This window comes from Camelus dromedarius, chromosome 17, assembly GCF_036321535.1.
Source record: "Camelus dromedarius isolate mCamDro1 chromosome 17, mCamDro1.pat, whole genome shotgun sequence".
Classification (NCBI taxonomy): Eukaryota; Metazoa; Chordata; class Mammalia; order Artiodactyla; family Camelidae; genus Camelus; species Camelus dromedarius.
The window spans coordinates 7732503-7750105 of NC_087452.1; the positions used below are offsets into that span (position 1 = coordinate 7732503).

At 41.8% G+C, this 17603-nt stretch overlaps 1 protein-coding gene across 21 annotated transcripts in view; it reads right to left on the minus strand.

Moving 5' to 3' along the window:
• GRM7 (glutamate metabotropic receptor 7) overlaps window positions 1–17603 on the minus strand; it is a 770235-nt gene that overhangs the window by 170572 nt on the left and 582060 nt on the right. The window lies entirely within an intron of this gene.

A 17603-nucleotide genomic window follows, 5' to 3' on the forward strand; every position in this document is an offset into this window, starting at 1 on the left:
GCAAAAATAAGCCTTTGGTGGAGTCCTAGAAAAATGTTCTGCAGTATTAAAAAAGAGACACAAAGAAGAGATATGCTATCTTCAGCCTTTGAACTTTGATGTGCACAAATGGGAGCTACAGCAGCCATTTTGCCACCAGAGAGACGCAAGCCTAAGAAACAAAGCCAATACACTGAGGACAGCAGGAAAAAAAAAACTCTATCTTTGATGATTGTGTTGAAATCACTTTTTAGGCTCAATATGGAGCCACTCCTATCCAGGGTGGCACATCAGCAAACCAAAATTTAGATAACTTTCACACCCCTATAAACAAGTTTCACTCGGCCAGCAATGCAGTATGTCTAGTCAGCCGAGCTCCAAATGCTGTGTCAACTCAGGCAGGGGCTTCTCACCTCCAAAACAGTTGACTATGTGGCTCCAGTCAATCTGATATTTTCTATATATCTTTTCCATGTTCTTTATTCTATATGATCTTTCTGCCTTCCACCCCATTTTGCAGTTCTCTTAAAGAAGACTGACCACAAAGTATTAAATTAAGTTTGTTTGTATTGCCTAAATTGTCTTCTTTAATCATTTTTTAACAGTGGATACTTACATTAACCGAATTAACCAACACTGGGACCACCCTACCCTTGAACTGTGAACAGGAAATGGTAGATGTTCGTGGGTTAACCAGTACTGCGTGGGCAGGCTACCACTTGCAGTCAAACATTTGAACACACTCTTCCTTATTTCTGCATCTGGTACGTGAAGACCTGCGACTGCTAGTCAGCCAATAATTCAAGGTCTTGCTTGGGCAGTAGATAGTTCCCCAAGAAAAGGACACGCTTGAATCACACATGTTCAGAAACACTTGTTTTTGTCTCCTGAAAAGACTCCGAAAAGAGGGTGATCAAGACCTGGGCTCAAAAAACCAGGTGCGATGCCCCTGCCACTGGCTCAGAGAGGACAAATGAAAAAAACACCTGACACCGAAAGCTCTTCAGCACGTGCTTGGCAAAGAAACACTGGGGTCTGGCTCTAGGAGAGAAAGAGCAACTCCACAGGGGACGTGCAGACCTTGTAATCACTGGGATTTTAAAATAAGACCACATTAGTTGCTGTCTTGCTGCCAAATGCAGGAATCAAAGAGAGAATTTTTATAAACGCTGTTTAGTGCATCCATTTTTATTCAGAAGAGATCTGTTCCTTTCCCCACACAGACATTCTCTCTCTGAAAGGAAACTTTGTCACTCCGGGGGTATTTTTTTCTTGGTGAAATTCCATCTGCATATTTCCAGGGCTTACTCTGTAAAGCAAGCTGCCTGGTGCTTCTACTGCATAATTCTCTGCGATATTATTTTTACTTATTAAAATCTTAATAGAATGAGCTGATTTAAAAAGAGCTTTCTTATTAAAACACCATTTGTTCATTAAAATACATTTGTCCTGGCTAATCTATGGAAAAAATCTTTTCAGGAAAAGTGTACAGGAATGTTGAATTTCTAATACTAGCGAAGAGGCAGCTTGAGGTTTTAGTGGGGAGGGTGGAAGGCCTGCACAAGGAATTCTGGAGCACCTCAGTGTCTTTACTGAAGCCTCAGCCCTGACTGTTAAACCTTAGGCAGCATGATTGGACCAGAAAACAGAATTTGGGGACTGCTCTATTACAATTAAAACAATTCAGATTCTACTTTTTCAAAATTGGTAATTAGTTGTAAAATTCATGACATTTAATGTAGTCTAGGAAGAAAGTGCCATCTGCCTTTTTCATAACAGTATACATAAAAGATGTGTACATAAAAGATGGGCTTTTAACTACAGTAGAAAACCATGGGCATCCATGGAGAACTTCACCTCACTTTGTAAAGCCCCTCGAGGTCCAACACGTGGACAGCTCTGTACCGATACTAAGACCTTAGTTTGAATTAAGCCAGAGGTTCCCAAACTCACTTGCACATTTGAACCCCTTGGGGCTCTTCTAAAAATTCTAACTAGGCAGCAGTGTGTTTTAAAGCTCATTAAGTGATACATAGACAAGTCTGGGAACCACTGAACTAAGCTCTTTAAAAGGGCTTTGAATATTATCTTCTAAATATTTGCATTGTTTAGAGACCAAGTGGCCACAGGCTTCTACTATTCTTGATCTTGCGATGCACTGGCTCTCATTAAAGGCCTGGAAAGGTCACCTAAAATGCTCAGTTACACTCTGTTATGATTTAATGAGAAAGTATGAAGCTGGAGTGGAATTACAGATTTGCACAGTCAGTCAGGAAGGCCTCCAGCCTTAACCTTCATGTCATCAGCCAAACAACTTAAAATGCCTACAGAGGCCCAGCCCATAGAGTAAATAAATGAGGTGGGTGGGAGTAAGAAATAATTTTTGCCCTCAAACAACTAAGTCTAAGGCATGCAGATGAAATTATACATACATATAAATACAAATGTATACATTAAAGTATACACGAAGAATAGGTTTCGTAATAGTTCTGCCTAAATGATCTGCATTTACTATTTCAATGCTTGCATTTTCCTCAAGTACAAGGGGAAATGGGGGTGGTTCTTGCTAAATTTGTATAATGAAAAGCTCCCAGATTGACTGAACAGTTTGCCCCTGAAATAATTCTAGATTTCTCTTTCCTTATTAAACCTTTCTATATCTCTAACTAAAAAAGGTTAACTTTACCTGGCTTTGGAACTTCCTTTTATTTATTTATTTTAAATTTTTTTTTCCAGAAGAATCAGGGCAGCTTTCTGTGGAACCTTCAATTTTTCAGAATGTTGATGCTCTTTAAAAAATACTGTGTACTCAGATGTCCAGACACGCACATGTGCTGACACTGGTTATCCGCCTCTTTCTGAAACAATACTGTGAGCAGAGGAGCCATCTCCTTGTAATTTACATGCTAACCACAAATTTACAAATCGTCTCTTATTTAGTCCCCCTCTGGGGACACGGTTCCCAAAATGATGCTTACCAATCAAACATGAGCTATTTAATCCTGCTTTAATTATTAAATACAATCGCAAGTAGTTTTTTTAAAGTGCGGATTTCAGAACAATTTATAACCTAAACAGATTCACGTGGATGCCTCAGAAACACCTCAAATAAACTTCGTCATACCTGAACGCATGATCTGCACCGGGAACTGGCAAACCATGGCCCTAGTGGGTCAAGTCCTTTCTACCACCTCATTTTACATATAAAGTTTTACTGGAACATCACTATACAGTTCATTTACCTATTGTCTATGGCCGATTTCAGGCTACAGTGGCAGAACTGAGTATTGTGAATGTATGGCCTACAAAACCTAAACTATTTACTATATGACCCTTTACAGAAAATATTGGCTGACTCAGATCCAAAGAAAACAGAAGGACCAAGCCCTAGTGCATGGCAGCTTAATTTACCCATAAGCCAGAAGTTGCGTCTTCGTCATCTTCCCCTCCCTTGGCTCCCCCCATATCTAAGTGACCAACAGCTTGTGTTGGTTTTATTTCTCGCAATCGCATTAATTAGCTCAGTCAACAAACTACACATTAAGTAAGCTTCCTGGGTATTGGACCCTGTTCAAACTGCTGGGAGCAAAAGAGATGAAAATGATCGCCCCAGAGAAATGAATCCCCTATTCTCGTCTTTGTTTCCACACCTCCTCTACCTCCCTTTACTGCTGGCTTTTTCCTCATCCCATCACCAGCATTACAGCCAGAAGGATTCTTTAGCATGTGGATCTGATCACATCACCTTTTTGCTTAATTCTTCAAAGACATCTTCTTGCTCTCAGACCTCCCAGATGAGCATCACCTGGCAAGAACACACACCAGCTGGCTTCGTGCTCCTGGCCTCACATGAATCCCATGACGCATCCTGCCCACAGTGGCTTTTGGGCTGTAATATGTCATTCTACAACTCTTCAGTTCACCAGATTCTCGTTCAGGATGCCCCTACCCCTGTGGGGTTGGCTCCTCCTTTTATAAACTCTCAAAGATCTCTCTTCAAAGAATTTAACACAATTTGTAATTATGCAAATACGTGACTTCATTAACCTCTGTCTCCCAACTCATATGTTAAACTCCACGAACTCAGAACTTCTGTCCACTTTATTCAATGCTGGAAACTCAGTTCTGAGACAGGACTCAACAGCATTGTCAGATTAAACGGCAGAAAGTAAAGACTGACTGCTCCCCTCCAGAAGTGATGTTTCCCCAGCCAGAACTTGAACTGTAATGAGACTTGATGAAAGGATGTGTAATGACATACATGCATCTTATCTGTTCTCTAGTCATTTAATACACATCTAGAGAATGGAAGTTTATAGTTGAAATGTCCTTGGCGTTCTCTTCAGAGAGGGAAGGGAATTAAAATTGGAGCGCTGAGTTGCCAGGCAGTGGAAACATGAACATAATTAACACACCACGGAGTGGGAGAGAAACAGACTGCAGCCAAGGACAGAACTTGATTTCAATAGGTCCCTGACTGTTCTCTGAACACTCTCCTCTGGAAAACTTAGCTACAGCTTAACACAGAAAGTGCATGAGCTAGGAGGTCTGCCTTTCCTGGGTTCAAAGACTCCAGACGGTATGACCAAAAGTGAGTCAACCGTTAGGAGTGTCAGTTTCCCAAGCTTATTTGTTACGAATGGGCTCTCTCTGTTGTAAAAGGGACAACACGTGTAAGTCACGTGCTGGAGGCGTCATAGCTGCCTAAATAATTATTAATTTTTACTGGAATAGTTTATGCCTTCAATGATCAACTTAAACCGGGCAAAATGCTTAGATGATCATTCTCAGTTCTCCCTTCTCTCTCGACCTCTGATTCTTCCAGCCGAATATCACCAACAATTAACGCCATACGGCATTTCAGACTCTATACAGCTAAAACTGGAAGTTATCACCTTGTTCCCCATTGTCTAGATCTCTCCACACCCTCCAACCTTTTGGGGTATAGCAGAGGAGTTAATAACCTCAGCACTTGAGTCAGACAGATGGGCTCAAATCCTAGCAGAGTGACACTGGCCAAGTCATTTAAGCTGTCTGAACCTTTTTTTTCCTTCCATCTGTGAAATGCAGACAGTAATGATTACCTCCTAGAATTACTGAGAAAATTGATGTGTGTGAAGCATACAGTCTGACCCACAGTAAAAGCTTAATGAATTATGTCTACTGCAATTAATATCAGTAACTATACTGTCATTTTTTGACACCCCCTCCACCTAGCTCCCCTCAAAAAACAGCAAAATTTGTTCCAGCCTTCTTCAGTAAATCCTTCTCCTCCTTGGCCCCAAAGACACAGCTCTACTGAAGTTATAATTACTATGTTCTCTTAACTACGCTGATGTTAGGTCTCCTCTGTTGTTTCTTATTTCTTTACTCGGCTTTATTTCTCCTCATAGCAGATACTACCTGAAATCAAACATCCGAATGTTTCCTTCTTCGTTCATCTCTCTCCACATGAAGTGATCGTACTTCCGTTGTTTCCCAACATCCACTTGTGCCTAGAAGATCAACTCACGGTGGCTATTTGTCATGAAGTGGCCAGGCTGGCTTCTCAAAGGAGAGTGTGGTTCTACCGAATCCTGGATTCAAGTCCACTGCCCACTGGAGACAGTGCAGACACCTCATTTTAGCATCCAAGTCACTGCAGAGCAAACCCCTGACCCTCCACTCTGCCTCCAGCCCCATCCATACCCATCACCCTTTCAGCAAAGGGTCCTGCTTGGGCTTCTCTTCGATCCGCTCGGTCCCCATTTGCATCATTTAGTTTCCACTCATTCTTTCAGCTGTCAAGCCTTCCCCCTAATTCTTCAACCATTCAGTTAACCCAGATCGTCTCTGATGCCTGCACAGTAGAAATGCACTCTGCTTTGCTGAAATCTCCTAGCATTTCATCTGTACTATTCTCCTACCTCTTCTACTTCCACTTAGAAAATTGGGGCTGCCAGAGGGAGGGGAAAGCTCAGCGGCAGAGCGCATGCTTTGCATGAGGTCCTGGGTTCAAGTCTCAGTACTTACATTAAAATAAATACCTAGCTGAAGTAAATAAATAAAAAACTGAATTACCCCTCAAAAAATAAAATTTAAATAAATTTAAATAAATAAATTTGACTAATTAAATTAAATAATTTTTAAAAATAAAAAATAAATACATATGTTAGAAAATAAATTAAGGCCTCTCTCTCTCTCTCTCTCTGTTTTAACCCTACAGAGCCTAAATGGTAGCATGGAGCCTGAATAAATTCTATTCCAAGAAAGACATAAAGGGATAAATCCTTAGGAGAAAATGCCTTCTTTAAGTATCCTTATTGTGTTTTGGTTGGAGCCTCCCAACTCTGACTTTCTTAATTATAACAAACTAGACAAGCAAGAATAATAAAAGTCCTCGCATCACTGCTACTAATTCTCTGTGTCTAACCAGCTCAGCCAGCCGTCTTAGGTGTTCACACTCCAGACAACTTGCAAATTGCTTTGCACCCACTCACCTGGGCTGAGTCATGCTCTCGGCCAGGTAAGTGGGAAAGAGTTCTCATCAATCAGTTTACCCTCTGAGACAAGAAGAGCTTTGGATTTTTTTCTGTTTTCTTTTCCTTTTTCTTTTCCTCCTTTCTATTTTTTTTTTCTAAGCCTCTGAAGCTCATGCTTCCTTTTTCTCTGAACTAGAGGAGAGAAAATGTTTTTACACAAATTATTTTGGATCGTTACCCCGCCTCTCATTCTGATGGATACTAGCTGTGCACATAATCTTTTGAACATAAAAGACCGTGCTGTTCGATGTCGTGATGTCAAGGGAGCCATGATATATCTGAGTTCAGTAAAGACCCTGAGAAGTTGTGCTATTAAGGAGAGATCGTGCCTTGATTTAAGCCACTGCTTTCTAATTCGTATGAGTACAGAACAAATAATTCTTTCCCCTCTGGTAACATCTATTTTCTCAACATACTGCAGAATCTGTATCCCTCCAGTAACATTGTGGAAAATGCTGACAATGGTTAACTAATATTTTGATTGAGAAAGTAACATTTTGATTGGGATTCTAGCCTTGCCTTTCAGATCTTTTCCCTTTTTTGGACTAGTGTAACCTGTGGAGTCATGGAAAGTCAGGGAATGTTAACTGGGTTGTCACCTCTCAGGATACTAGCTGAATCATCTTGGGCTTCTGCATGGCTCAGTTTTCTTTCTAGTGAGATGGAATTGTAGGAGAAGCAAATATGACTGCATATATGACAGTGTTTTAAAGACAGTGATCTCCAATTAAAATATATATTTTAAGTTCTTTCTTCTGTCTTTTTAAGAAGACTAAGCTATTATTTCATGAGGTTTTCAGACTTCTCTTGCAAAATGTCTGCACACCTGTGTCCACGCAGCCCTACTGCCTGGCACGTGCTCTCCCCTACTCAGGTTACCAAGACTCAGCCAAATTTCACCCTCCTTGTCAACGCCTGGTGAGCCAAACCAAAAGGCTAACTTCTGTATTAGAGAAATGGGTTACTGCTCCCCACAAACTGAGCATAAGTCAGTAAGAATTGTTTTAGAGCACGTGCTGTCCAATGTTGAGTTGGACAATCATCTCTTTAACAGACATCTCCACATTAATCCAGGGAAACAACTCAAATAGTTGGGCTTTCAAGGTCAGCCGCCAGCTCAGAAGATGTGGTGGACATGACATATTTGGGTAAGTGGGCTTTTGGTACCCTACATCTAGGTGAGAAGCCGTTTACAGCCACAGAATTCTGTCCCAAGCCCTAAAGAGTTTTCAGAAAGTTGTTGAGGTGTATTTATGTTGCTATCTATGACCACGTGTTTATAAAAGAAATTAGGCAATTTGAAAAATGGAGTCTACTGTCTTACAATTTATAAGTCCACAAAGCTAAGAAAGAAGTGGCTTCTACCAAACAGCACATGCTATGGACTGAGCGTTTGTGTCTCCCCCTAAAAGCTCATATGTTGAAGATTAATCCCAATTGTGATGGTGGGGAGGTGCAGCCTTTGGGAGGTGATGCGGTTCTAAGAGTGGAGCCTTCATCAACAGGATTAATGCCCGTATAAAGTGACCCCAGAGAACATTCTCACCGATTAGGACAGAGTGAGGAAACAGCCATCTAGGACCCAAGTAGCAGGCTTCACCAGGCCCGGGATCCGCTGGCACCTTGATTTTGGCCTTGTAAGCCTCTAGAACTGTGCAAAATCAATTTCTGTTGTAATAAGCCACACAGTCTACGGCGCTCAGTTATAACAGCGTGAATGGGCTAGGACGGCGTATTTGTGTATCTTTACATTGAGAAGAGAGCTTATCTTTGGAAAGCGAGACAAATGAAGTGTTTATTTGATTCAGCTTATCTTTCCAGGACTGCTGGAAGATTTAAGGGACATGAAAAGTACTTTTTCAGCAAGAAAAGTGTACACAGGACTACGGGGACTATGACGTCCGGGGAGGACTTTTTATGCCACGATTTCAAAGTAGACGCGGGTGGGCTTTCTTTACACCATCCTCCTGACGTTCTCTTGTATTTCTCCTGTCTCATAATTCAAAGACCATTTACTGAGCAGTTCCTGTGTTTCACGCACTTCATCAAGCAACAACAGTACAGATATGAGAAACAATTATTTCTTTTCCCACTAGAGGATCTCAATATCATGGTAGAAATATGCATGTAAACGCACTAAAATTCAATGTAATTCAAGACACCATTGTGGCCCAACTGGCCTTGAGCTGTCTCTTCTAGAATACTGGAGCAGAGTCTCTGAGGATGAATACGTATTCTTTCGGGGGGACAGATGGGAGGAAAACATTCAGGAAGAGTGAGCAGCTTAAGCAAATCCAAGCAAGTGCGAAAGCCCAGGGATGAGGAGGATGAGGATGAGGATGAGGGGATTATAACTAGTTTACACTGAGTGCAAGGAAGGAATAAAGAAGATAAAGTTAGAGATACAGGCAGGAACCCAGCCATGGAATATCAATCTGCACATTCTGATACAACAACTACTTACTGGCTACCTAGTATGTACCAAGTGATATTCATTAGATACGAGTGCTTAACAGGTTAGGTATGACTTCTGACCTCAAGGAGCTCAGAACTGGTGAGACAGCCGAGGCAGTAATACAACAAATCAGTAAAATAGATATTGTAACTAATGTTAAGTGGGAGTGCAAATACAAGAATAATGTGGGGGCATCTACTTAAAAAAAAAAAAAAGATGAGAGAGGCAGAAGAGGTGATTTTTCAGTTGTAACCTGCGAGATGAAGACATACACATAAGAAGTAACAGGGTAGGTGCAAAGGCCCTGGGGCAGGGAAGACCTGGTGTGTTAGAACAGCGCTTCTCAAACTTGAATTTGCAAACAAATCACCTGGGCATGTTGTTAAAATACAGATTCTGATTTAGTCAGCCTAGGTGGGCTTGAGATCCTGCACTTTTAACAAGCTCCCAGGTGATGGTACAGGTCTGGGAACTGCGTTTTAATATAGCAAAGTGTTGGAAGAACAAAAATCAGAGGGATAGCCAGAGCTTTGTAATAAGGATAACAATACTCTTTTGATTTTGGTCGGGGGAAAGGTGACTGTGGGAGGACCTCAGGGATATAAACAAGAAAGGTTGCTTGGTCACATTTCCTTCTGTGAACAAGAGACCATCCGGCAAACAAACAAACAGCATATTTCAGCTTGAGATTTTGTATCCATGGAATGCTTTTTGCAGGATGCACCTAGTCTGTCTGGGATGGCTTATAATAAATAAATCTGATGTCTGTCAATTCACACGGTACGATTCCCTGAAAAATATCATGAAGCTGTGTATCTAAGTTTAAAATAATGATGTTCCTTGACCAAAACAGCTCTCTGTTTTTACATCTAAACACCTATATCACATAAGGACTTAATTTATTATCCTGGGCCAAAGTGTGACCTTAGGCAAGAAAGTACTGAGGAATAAACGGTACTGCTGCTTCCAGAGCTCCCTGACTGTGCCTGTGTCTCACGACTATTTGTAACTCTGGAATTAAGAGTAAAGCCTGTTACTGGGTGTTAAAGACTGAATACTGTCCTTCCCTAATTCACATGTTGGAACTGTAGCCCCCAAGGTGACTATTTGGAGATACGGCCTTGAAGGAGATACTAAGGTTGAAAGAAGTCATTAAGGGCGGGGCCCTAAGCTAAGTGTCCTTTTAAGAAGTGAAAAGTCACCAGGAGTATGTGTGCAAAGAAAAAGGGCCAAGTGAGGACACAGCAAGGAGCGGCGGGGGCCGGGGCGGGGGGTTGTCTCACCAGAAACCAACCCTGATGGCACCCTGATCTTGGACTTCCAGCCTCCAGAAATATGAGAAAATAAACGCTTGTTGCTGAAGCCACCCAGTCAAGGAGCTCTGTTACAGCAGCCCCTGCTGACTGGTTCACTGGATAGGATCACCCATTTGTGCAAATCAGATGTGACAATCTAATCCTCTGTGTTCACTCAGCTTTGCAGAGGAGTTGAGAATGAGCCTGGGGAATGATGGATGGATTAAAGCGATGGTCCTCTGCCCAGGACGTGATGGGAGGTTTGGAAACATATCCATGTCCATGCCCCCACCAGAGGGATTCTGATTTAACTGGTCAAGGATGGGGTCCTGCTATGAGTGTGTTTTAAAAGCTCCCTATATGATTCTTAAATGCAGTCAGAAGTTTGAGTGTTAAATTATGTTTTTAAAGGTACTTCTGGGGACCCTGGAGGGAGGGACAGTGTGTAAATGGTCTATAAATAAACATGGGACACAGACCTTGGATTTGGTCCTTCTCTATACCTGATAGGCGATAAATAAGCAGTTTCCCTGTTCTTCAAATCTCCAAGTGCTCACACTATAAAAGCTTCTGACTTTGTCTTGGCTGAGAGGCCAAGCAGTCTGTCAGAGCCACGCATCCTATCAGAGCCCTGAGCACCAGGTAACTGGGTAACTGCCCATTTGAATGAAAAATGTGACTGTTAATGAGTGTGCGTTACTGAAATGCACTCTCAAAGCTTTCTTGCCAACCTGCACATTTCTATGATAAGCCATTTGTTCAGAGCTCAATTATTTTGTGGTGTTTGATTAAACAAAATCAGCCTCCAAATAATTTTATTAGGGTTAATTGACATCTTCTCACAGGAAAATGAACCACTTTTCTGGTCATGCTTTTAATAACAAGTTTCCCAGACTGCCGTGGCCATATTTGAACACAATGCTTAAGGACGGTTTTGAAGACTGAAGACAACCTTACAGATTGCTTTTTACAAAACAGTTACCATGTCAACAGATCAAACAATTATTCAGCCTTATAGATAGTGCGGCAATATTCCTAAGACTTGGCAGCTAGGACTTAACTATTAAAGCCTTGTAATTAGTTTCTTAATCCAGAGCTTGAAAATGATAATAGTTTAATGCTCAGACTGTATCAATAACATTTAGGCAATACAATTCACTGAAATATATGAATCTCTAATTCTCCTATTAAATATGTGAGATGGAGACGAGATTAGCTTGGACCTAGGTCAGAAAACTAAGCTTTCTGAGCACAACAAGAGACTATTAATAATAACATTAATAATATTATTAGTATCTTAATATGTTTCATTATTATTAATAAAATGTTATTAATGTATTATTTAACATACTTGGTAACAGTAAGAGGCTGAAGCTCACTAACAATTATATTTTAATGTATTACTAATATTAATATTTATTATTATTATTACTTTGTTCTCTTCCCTCCCACCAGGATAATAGTGCTGTAATTATGGAATGCTCCTATGGCCCAGAAGTACTACATCAATGCTGAAGGCCTTTTCTTTTCCTTTCTGAATACCAGGTCAGTATTTTCACTCGCAAAACCTCGAGACCTAAAACTTAGCCACAAAAAGTTTTATTTAGTTACAACCTATCAAAAAAGACTTTGATTTTTCATTAATACAATTTTTATTATTGAACATTCACTCTACACTAGGTATTGAATATACACCACCCCTAATCTGCATGAAAAACCAGGCAAGGTAAGAATCATTCCCTGTACTCCGTGAATAAGGAGACGCGGGCTCAGGTATTAAGCGTCTTAAGTCCATAAACTTTCTATCTACATCTTGGTGCTTTTCAGGCCACAGAAATAGTAGACTTTTGCAAGTGTATTTAGTTACACATCTTCTAAAAATTCAAGAGGTGCATAATCACATGCAATGAAAAGTTAGTCCCCTTTCCATTCTTGCAACCAACTTCCTGGAGGCAAACACTATTAGCAGCAGTCTGTTGTACATGTTAGTGGATTTGTGACTATATCTTCACTAATTGCATTGCTTATGTTAATTTTTGTGTGTGTGTGTTTCAGGAGAAACAAGGGAAAAAAAAAAAGAGCTCCGAGGGGTTCAAAACATCTATCATTCAATATTGATTCTGCTTATTCCTAAGGACTGTTTCCCTTCTCACCCAGCTCCATGGCCCTCTGAGATTATCGGCACATACATAAAGGGCTGTGTGATTTGAAAATGGCTGGCTTAAGGGAACACAGAGGAGCTTTGCACATTCATGCCCCTGTTCAGAATTATTTTTAATATTACTAATTATAAATTATAAATTATTATGAGCTTAAGTCTCTTACTGTTACCAAATACGTTTAGTTTGATTTTCGGTTACTATTTTCACAGACAAAGGTTTCTAAAGATACCAAAGAGTTCCAGTCACTCTAACATGTGTTTACACACCCTCCATTCTCCTCCTCCTCTCTCTCTCCATCTCCACTTGATGAATCTCTCCAGCCAGTAGAGGTCAGGCCACAGCTGCCCCGCGGTATGTCTTGAAAATGGCCAGTGGAATGCCTTCCTCAAACACAGCTCAGATTCTCCCATATCCAGAGTGCACGGGGAAATCCCAAACCTCTTCCTCCGTAGACCCTGGGCATCTTGTTTAATCCTCCATCGTGGAATTATAACCAACATCTTCCTAGGAGATTATTGTAAATTCCCTGAGGTCCAGAACCCCATGTTATCCCTCATAAAACCAACATACAGAGGAAATGTCTTGCGGTGGAAAAGCCTACAGTACATTGTGGTTTTATATAAATCTGTGACCAAACACACATTTTCCTTATCACTAATTGTGTGTTCTTAGGCCAGTCACTAAATCTTTCAAATCTTCTTCTGATCTGATTGATGAGAGCCGTGACTGCCTTATAAGGTTACCAGAAAGATGGACCAAGATAAAAAGCACCCAAAACATAGGAGGTGATGAAGACATGGTCATTTATTTTCTTTTTCTTCTTTCCTCAATATATGTTTTGTGAATTGACAAATAATGACATTCTAATTACAATTTTATTTTATTTTTTAATTTTGGGGGTTTTTTGCAGGGGGTGCTAATTAGGTTTACTTATTTTAATGCAGTTACTAGAGATTGAACCCAGGACCCTATGCGTGCTAGGCATGCATTCTATCACTGAGCTATACCCTCCTCCCATTATATTTTTAACTTACATTAATTATAAAATATATCATCAAACTCCAAAACTAGTTCATGATCTCCCTCCCTAGATTCAGCACTAAGTCCGTAAACTATCCACGCAGTTCAGGAAACCAGAATCCCTGGAAAGTCTCTCTTGACCCTCCTTCCTTCTCATCTTCCACATCTAATCCATCACCCACTCCTATGGATTTTACCAGCTAAGCGCCCCTATATTTCTCATTCTCTACCTTAGCCCCCAGACACTGAGCTCTCTCCACTTCCCGTGAAGCCCTCACCTCTTAGAAGAACCTCCCCTCTGGTCCACACACACCTGCTTCACTCCACCCTCCAGATACAGTGGCCTCTTCCAAAGGCAAATCTGATCTAGTCCCAGCAGCCCCACTCTTCCCAGTTTAAAACCCTTCCGTGGGTTTTTGTTGCTTTGGAGTGAAAGATTATAATTCACAGGGTGGCCTTCAGCACCTGCTCTTTTGGCCTCATCCCATATGCCATGGTCACCTTGGCTTTCTCCAAAGGCTCACCCATATTTGAGTCCTTCGAGCACATTCTGCTCCCTCTGGTGGACTGCTTTTCCTCCCTTGTGCCTGGATAACTCTTGCTCCGTCCTTCGGTCCTAAGCTCCCAGTTCACCTCTTCAAGGAAGCTGTTCCTAATCACCCACTTCACTGAAATTCCCTCGTAATGGACACTCATAGCATCACTCATTGTCACAGATGCCGTTAGACACTGTCTATGAGAGAGTGTTTGATTATCTTCTGTCCTTCCTACCAAGTGGCAGATCCACTGAGGGCAGGGACAGTGTTTTGGTTCACTACTGTGTCCTCATCGGTCAGCACAATGCCTGGCACAAAGTAGAAAACCAATAAAATGAGTCAAGTACAATGCCTCTTGAACCTCACTTTATAGAGGTGAAAATAATTCATACACAAAGCTTAGACTATGTTCATTGTCTAAAACACTGATGCCCCTTTAAGCAGTTCATTTAGAAATTGATTGTATTAAGTTTAACAATGCCCATGTCTTTTATGGAGGTAGGTTGGGCAGGCTCTGACTGTGTGGTGGGACAACCACACAAGTGACACGACTAGGAGTTGGATCCACTAAGCACAAAAGGGAAACAGAAGCAGAGTAATGACGTGAAGGGCTGGTCATTTCCCTGTGATGAGTAATGATTCTGCTCCTCCACAGTAAGTGTCTGCCTTGCATATAAGCGCCAGCACATGGAAACTATTCGCCAATTCAAGATTCCTACTGCCAAAGGCAAGACCTGGAATCCAGGCAGTCAAACAGACATTTTCATTTCCCATTAAAATTTATATAGATTGTTAGGACAAAATGGAACCTTGGAGAAAAGCTAGCTGAACACATCTTTGTAAAAGAGGGGAAAGAAACAATCACTATTTGCAAAATTTGAGTTAAAATTAAAACCACACATCTATCCCATCAGAATCCTAGTTAGGAGGCGGGCACCAGAGCCTGATGTAACTAGGTAAATTACCAGAAGGTAAGGGATGGTCGTCGATTCCAACACCATTTAGCAAAGGACCAGGGGAATCTTCACTCTGACGTGGGAATGGAGGGTATAGGAACAAGTCAGACAACAGGATTTTCTGTCACGCTGGTTTAACATTCTCTTTCCTTTTCAATTTTTTTTTTTTTAACATTTTCATTCCTTTAGGTCTTGCCTCATCATTACTAATGACAACCATGATAATTATTTAACTGTACTGATGTACTTAGAATAAACCAATCAGGCCCTGTGCTAAACATTATTTTTGGAGTCCATCGGTTATTTCATTTCCTTTCTCACAACCACTCTATTACTGTCATCCACACTTCACAGCTGAGAAGAGGGAGGCAGAGAAAGGCTGCCAAACTAAACCTAAGGTCACCAGTTGGCAAGTGGCAGAGCCAGGAGGAGACGCAGGCAGTCTGACTCTAGAACCCGCGCCCTTAACCGAAGTCACTTCCTGGGGCATCCCGTCCCTGATCACCCTGTTCTCTGGTGCTGTCTCCTTTGTGTCAGAAAACAATTACGGATTCTTCCAGCCCCCCTGGGTGGACCACATTTCCAAGCCTCCCTTGGATTTATACTACAAGCAGAAGTGGTGTGTGCCACTGGGAAGCCTGCTGAACACAATGAAAGGAGGCGGCCCTAGACACGGCATCAGTGACTGCTAGGAAGAGGCTGGGCCCTAGAAAGGTCGAATAAGCCCAAGAGGTCCTCCCATCCCCACACCTACCCCAGCCCCTGCTGTCCAGCCACACTGGACTGTGACTAAGTGAGAAGCAAACTTTATGACGCTAAGCTGCTGAGATTCAGGAGTGGGTTACTTGCCCTGATGAATTCACCAGTGTTGCTTTCCTCTGCAGCACTCGTCAGTTACAACTTTATTTCATTTGTATCTTATCCATTTACTACTGTCTTCTATGTTCAATGGTAAGCTCCCTGAGGGCAGTGGCCAGATTTCCTCCATAAATCACCTTAACTAGAGCCTAGAAAAAGCACAGCTGGCAGTCAATACATGGCCAGATTTGTCACAGAATGCTGGGGTGCTGGGGAGTGACTGCAAGGAAGTGACCAGGGACGCCAGGTCCCGAATGCTTCCTTCCCAGTGACATGAGACTGCACAGAATGGAATTTAGTTCCAGAACCAAGAGTGCCAGTGCTCATAAACATATTCTTAAATAGAAACTATAAGTTCAAAGATATTCTATATTCTTCTCCAAGAGGGGTATCAGCATAGGGTCAGAACATAGCACCAAGGGTTGTCCCTAGACCTGGCCAACTCTACCTGGCATGGTTCACAGTGGCTTTTTGGACAGAGGGTGGGATCCTAGGAAGCCACACTGAAACATGAAGCCCCTGTTCCTACTCTGTGGGGCCACCCTCCTTTAGCTGAGTTTTGGAAAACAGATTAGAATGTAATCTACCTTCACAGTGGGTCTTTGGTCACTTCCCACTATTACAGCCTCCCTGAGATGATACAATAAATGAATGAAACGAAAGAACCTTCTGCCTGAACCTACCACGGGCCAGACACTATGCTAATACTATTTCCCTTCATCCCACATCAGTCCTTTGAGGCAGGTAATAAAGTAATCACAATCATAATAACAAGAAAAATAAGAATGCTAGCTCCCTCTTACTGGGTAACTATTACGAAGGAGGCACAGGCATGGTCATGTGTGCTTCACACATTAATACATTTCATTATCACAAAAGCTCTATGAAGTAAATGTCAAGAAGCAAAGGGTCTGGGATTTTACCCTTCATGCAAGCTACCAAATTAGCCTGCCAGTCTCACGGATGCCGGCAGAAGACACTTAACGCCTGGGTCAGAGACAAAGGGCAGTTTCCTATTCACAGGAACAGAAATAGGCAGAGTTACATCATCTGTGCTGGTCTTCCAAGCCCTGATTCCCACAGGGCAAGGTCTAGAGGGCCAGATGGATGTGGTACATGTGCTGGGTCACATCACAAGTCAAGAACCCCAAGTTTAGGAAACCTCAGTACTTCACAGGGCTCACAATGCACACCTGTTCAAGCTCTGACATGGACAGAAACATTATTTTCATTATCTTGGGCAGAAAACAGATCTGTCCTCTGTTCTATACAGAGAAGCTTATTGCTACCTTCCAGACTGTTCACTACATAAATATCCCTGAAAAAGAGTCTGGGAAAAAAGCTGAATTCATTTGTTCACAGAACATGCAGAAATATGAGAGATGCGTGCAGAATTGTTCCACGTTTCACAAGTGTGATAACAGGACCAGAGTCGGGAAATAATTTCCCCAGCTAACTAACTAGCCCCTAACTAGGAAGATGATCAGGGATTCTAACCCTGCTCTAATGAATTCTAAAAGCCACATTCCTAGCCACTAAGCAACACTGTTTCCACATTTCCTGGAGCAGAGACTAGGGCTTAGAGAAATTGAGGACTAAGACAATTAAAGCTGAAAGAGGCTGTGAGGGAGGGAGCTGGGATTTGAGTTCACACCATCCAACTCCAGACAGAGTGGTCTTCATCATACCACGGCTACTGACAAAACACCAGAACCCATGAGTCTGTCGGGAGTCCCAGGGCATTCTAAGCAAAGCAAAGACAGGTATGGAGAGAGCAGGAAGTGTGGTTTGCCGAGGGGAGGGGAGGAGGTTGTGGTAGAA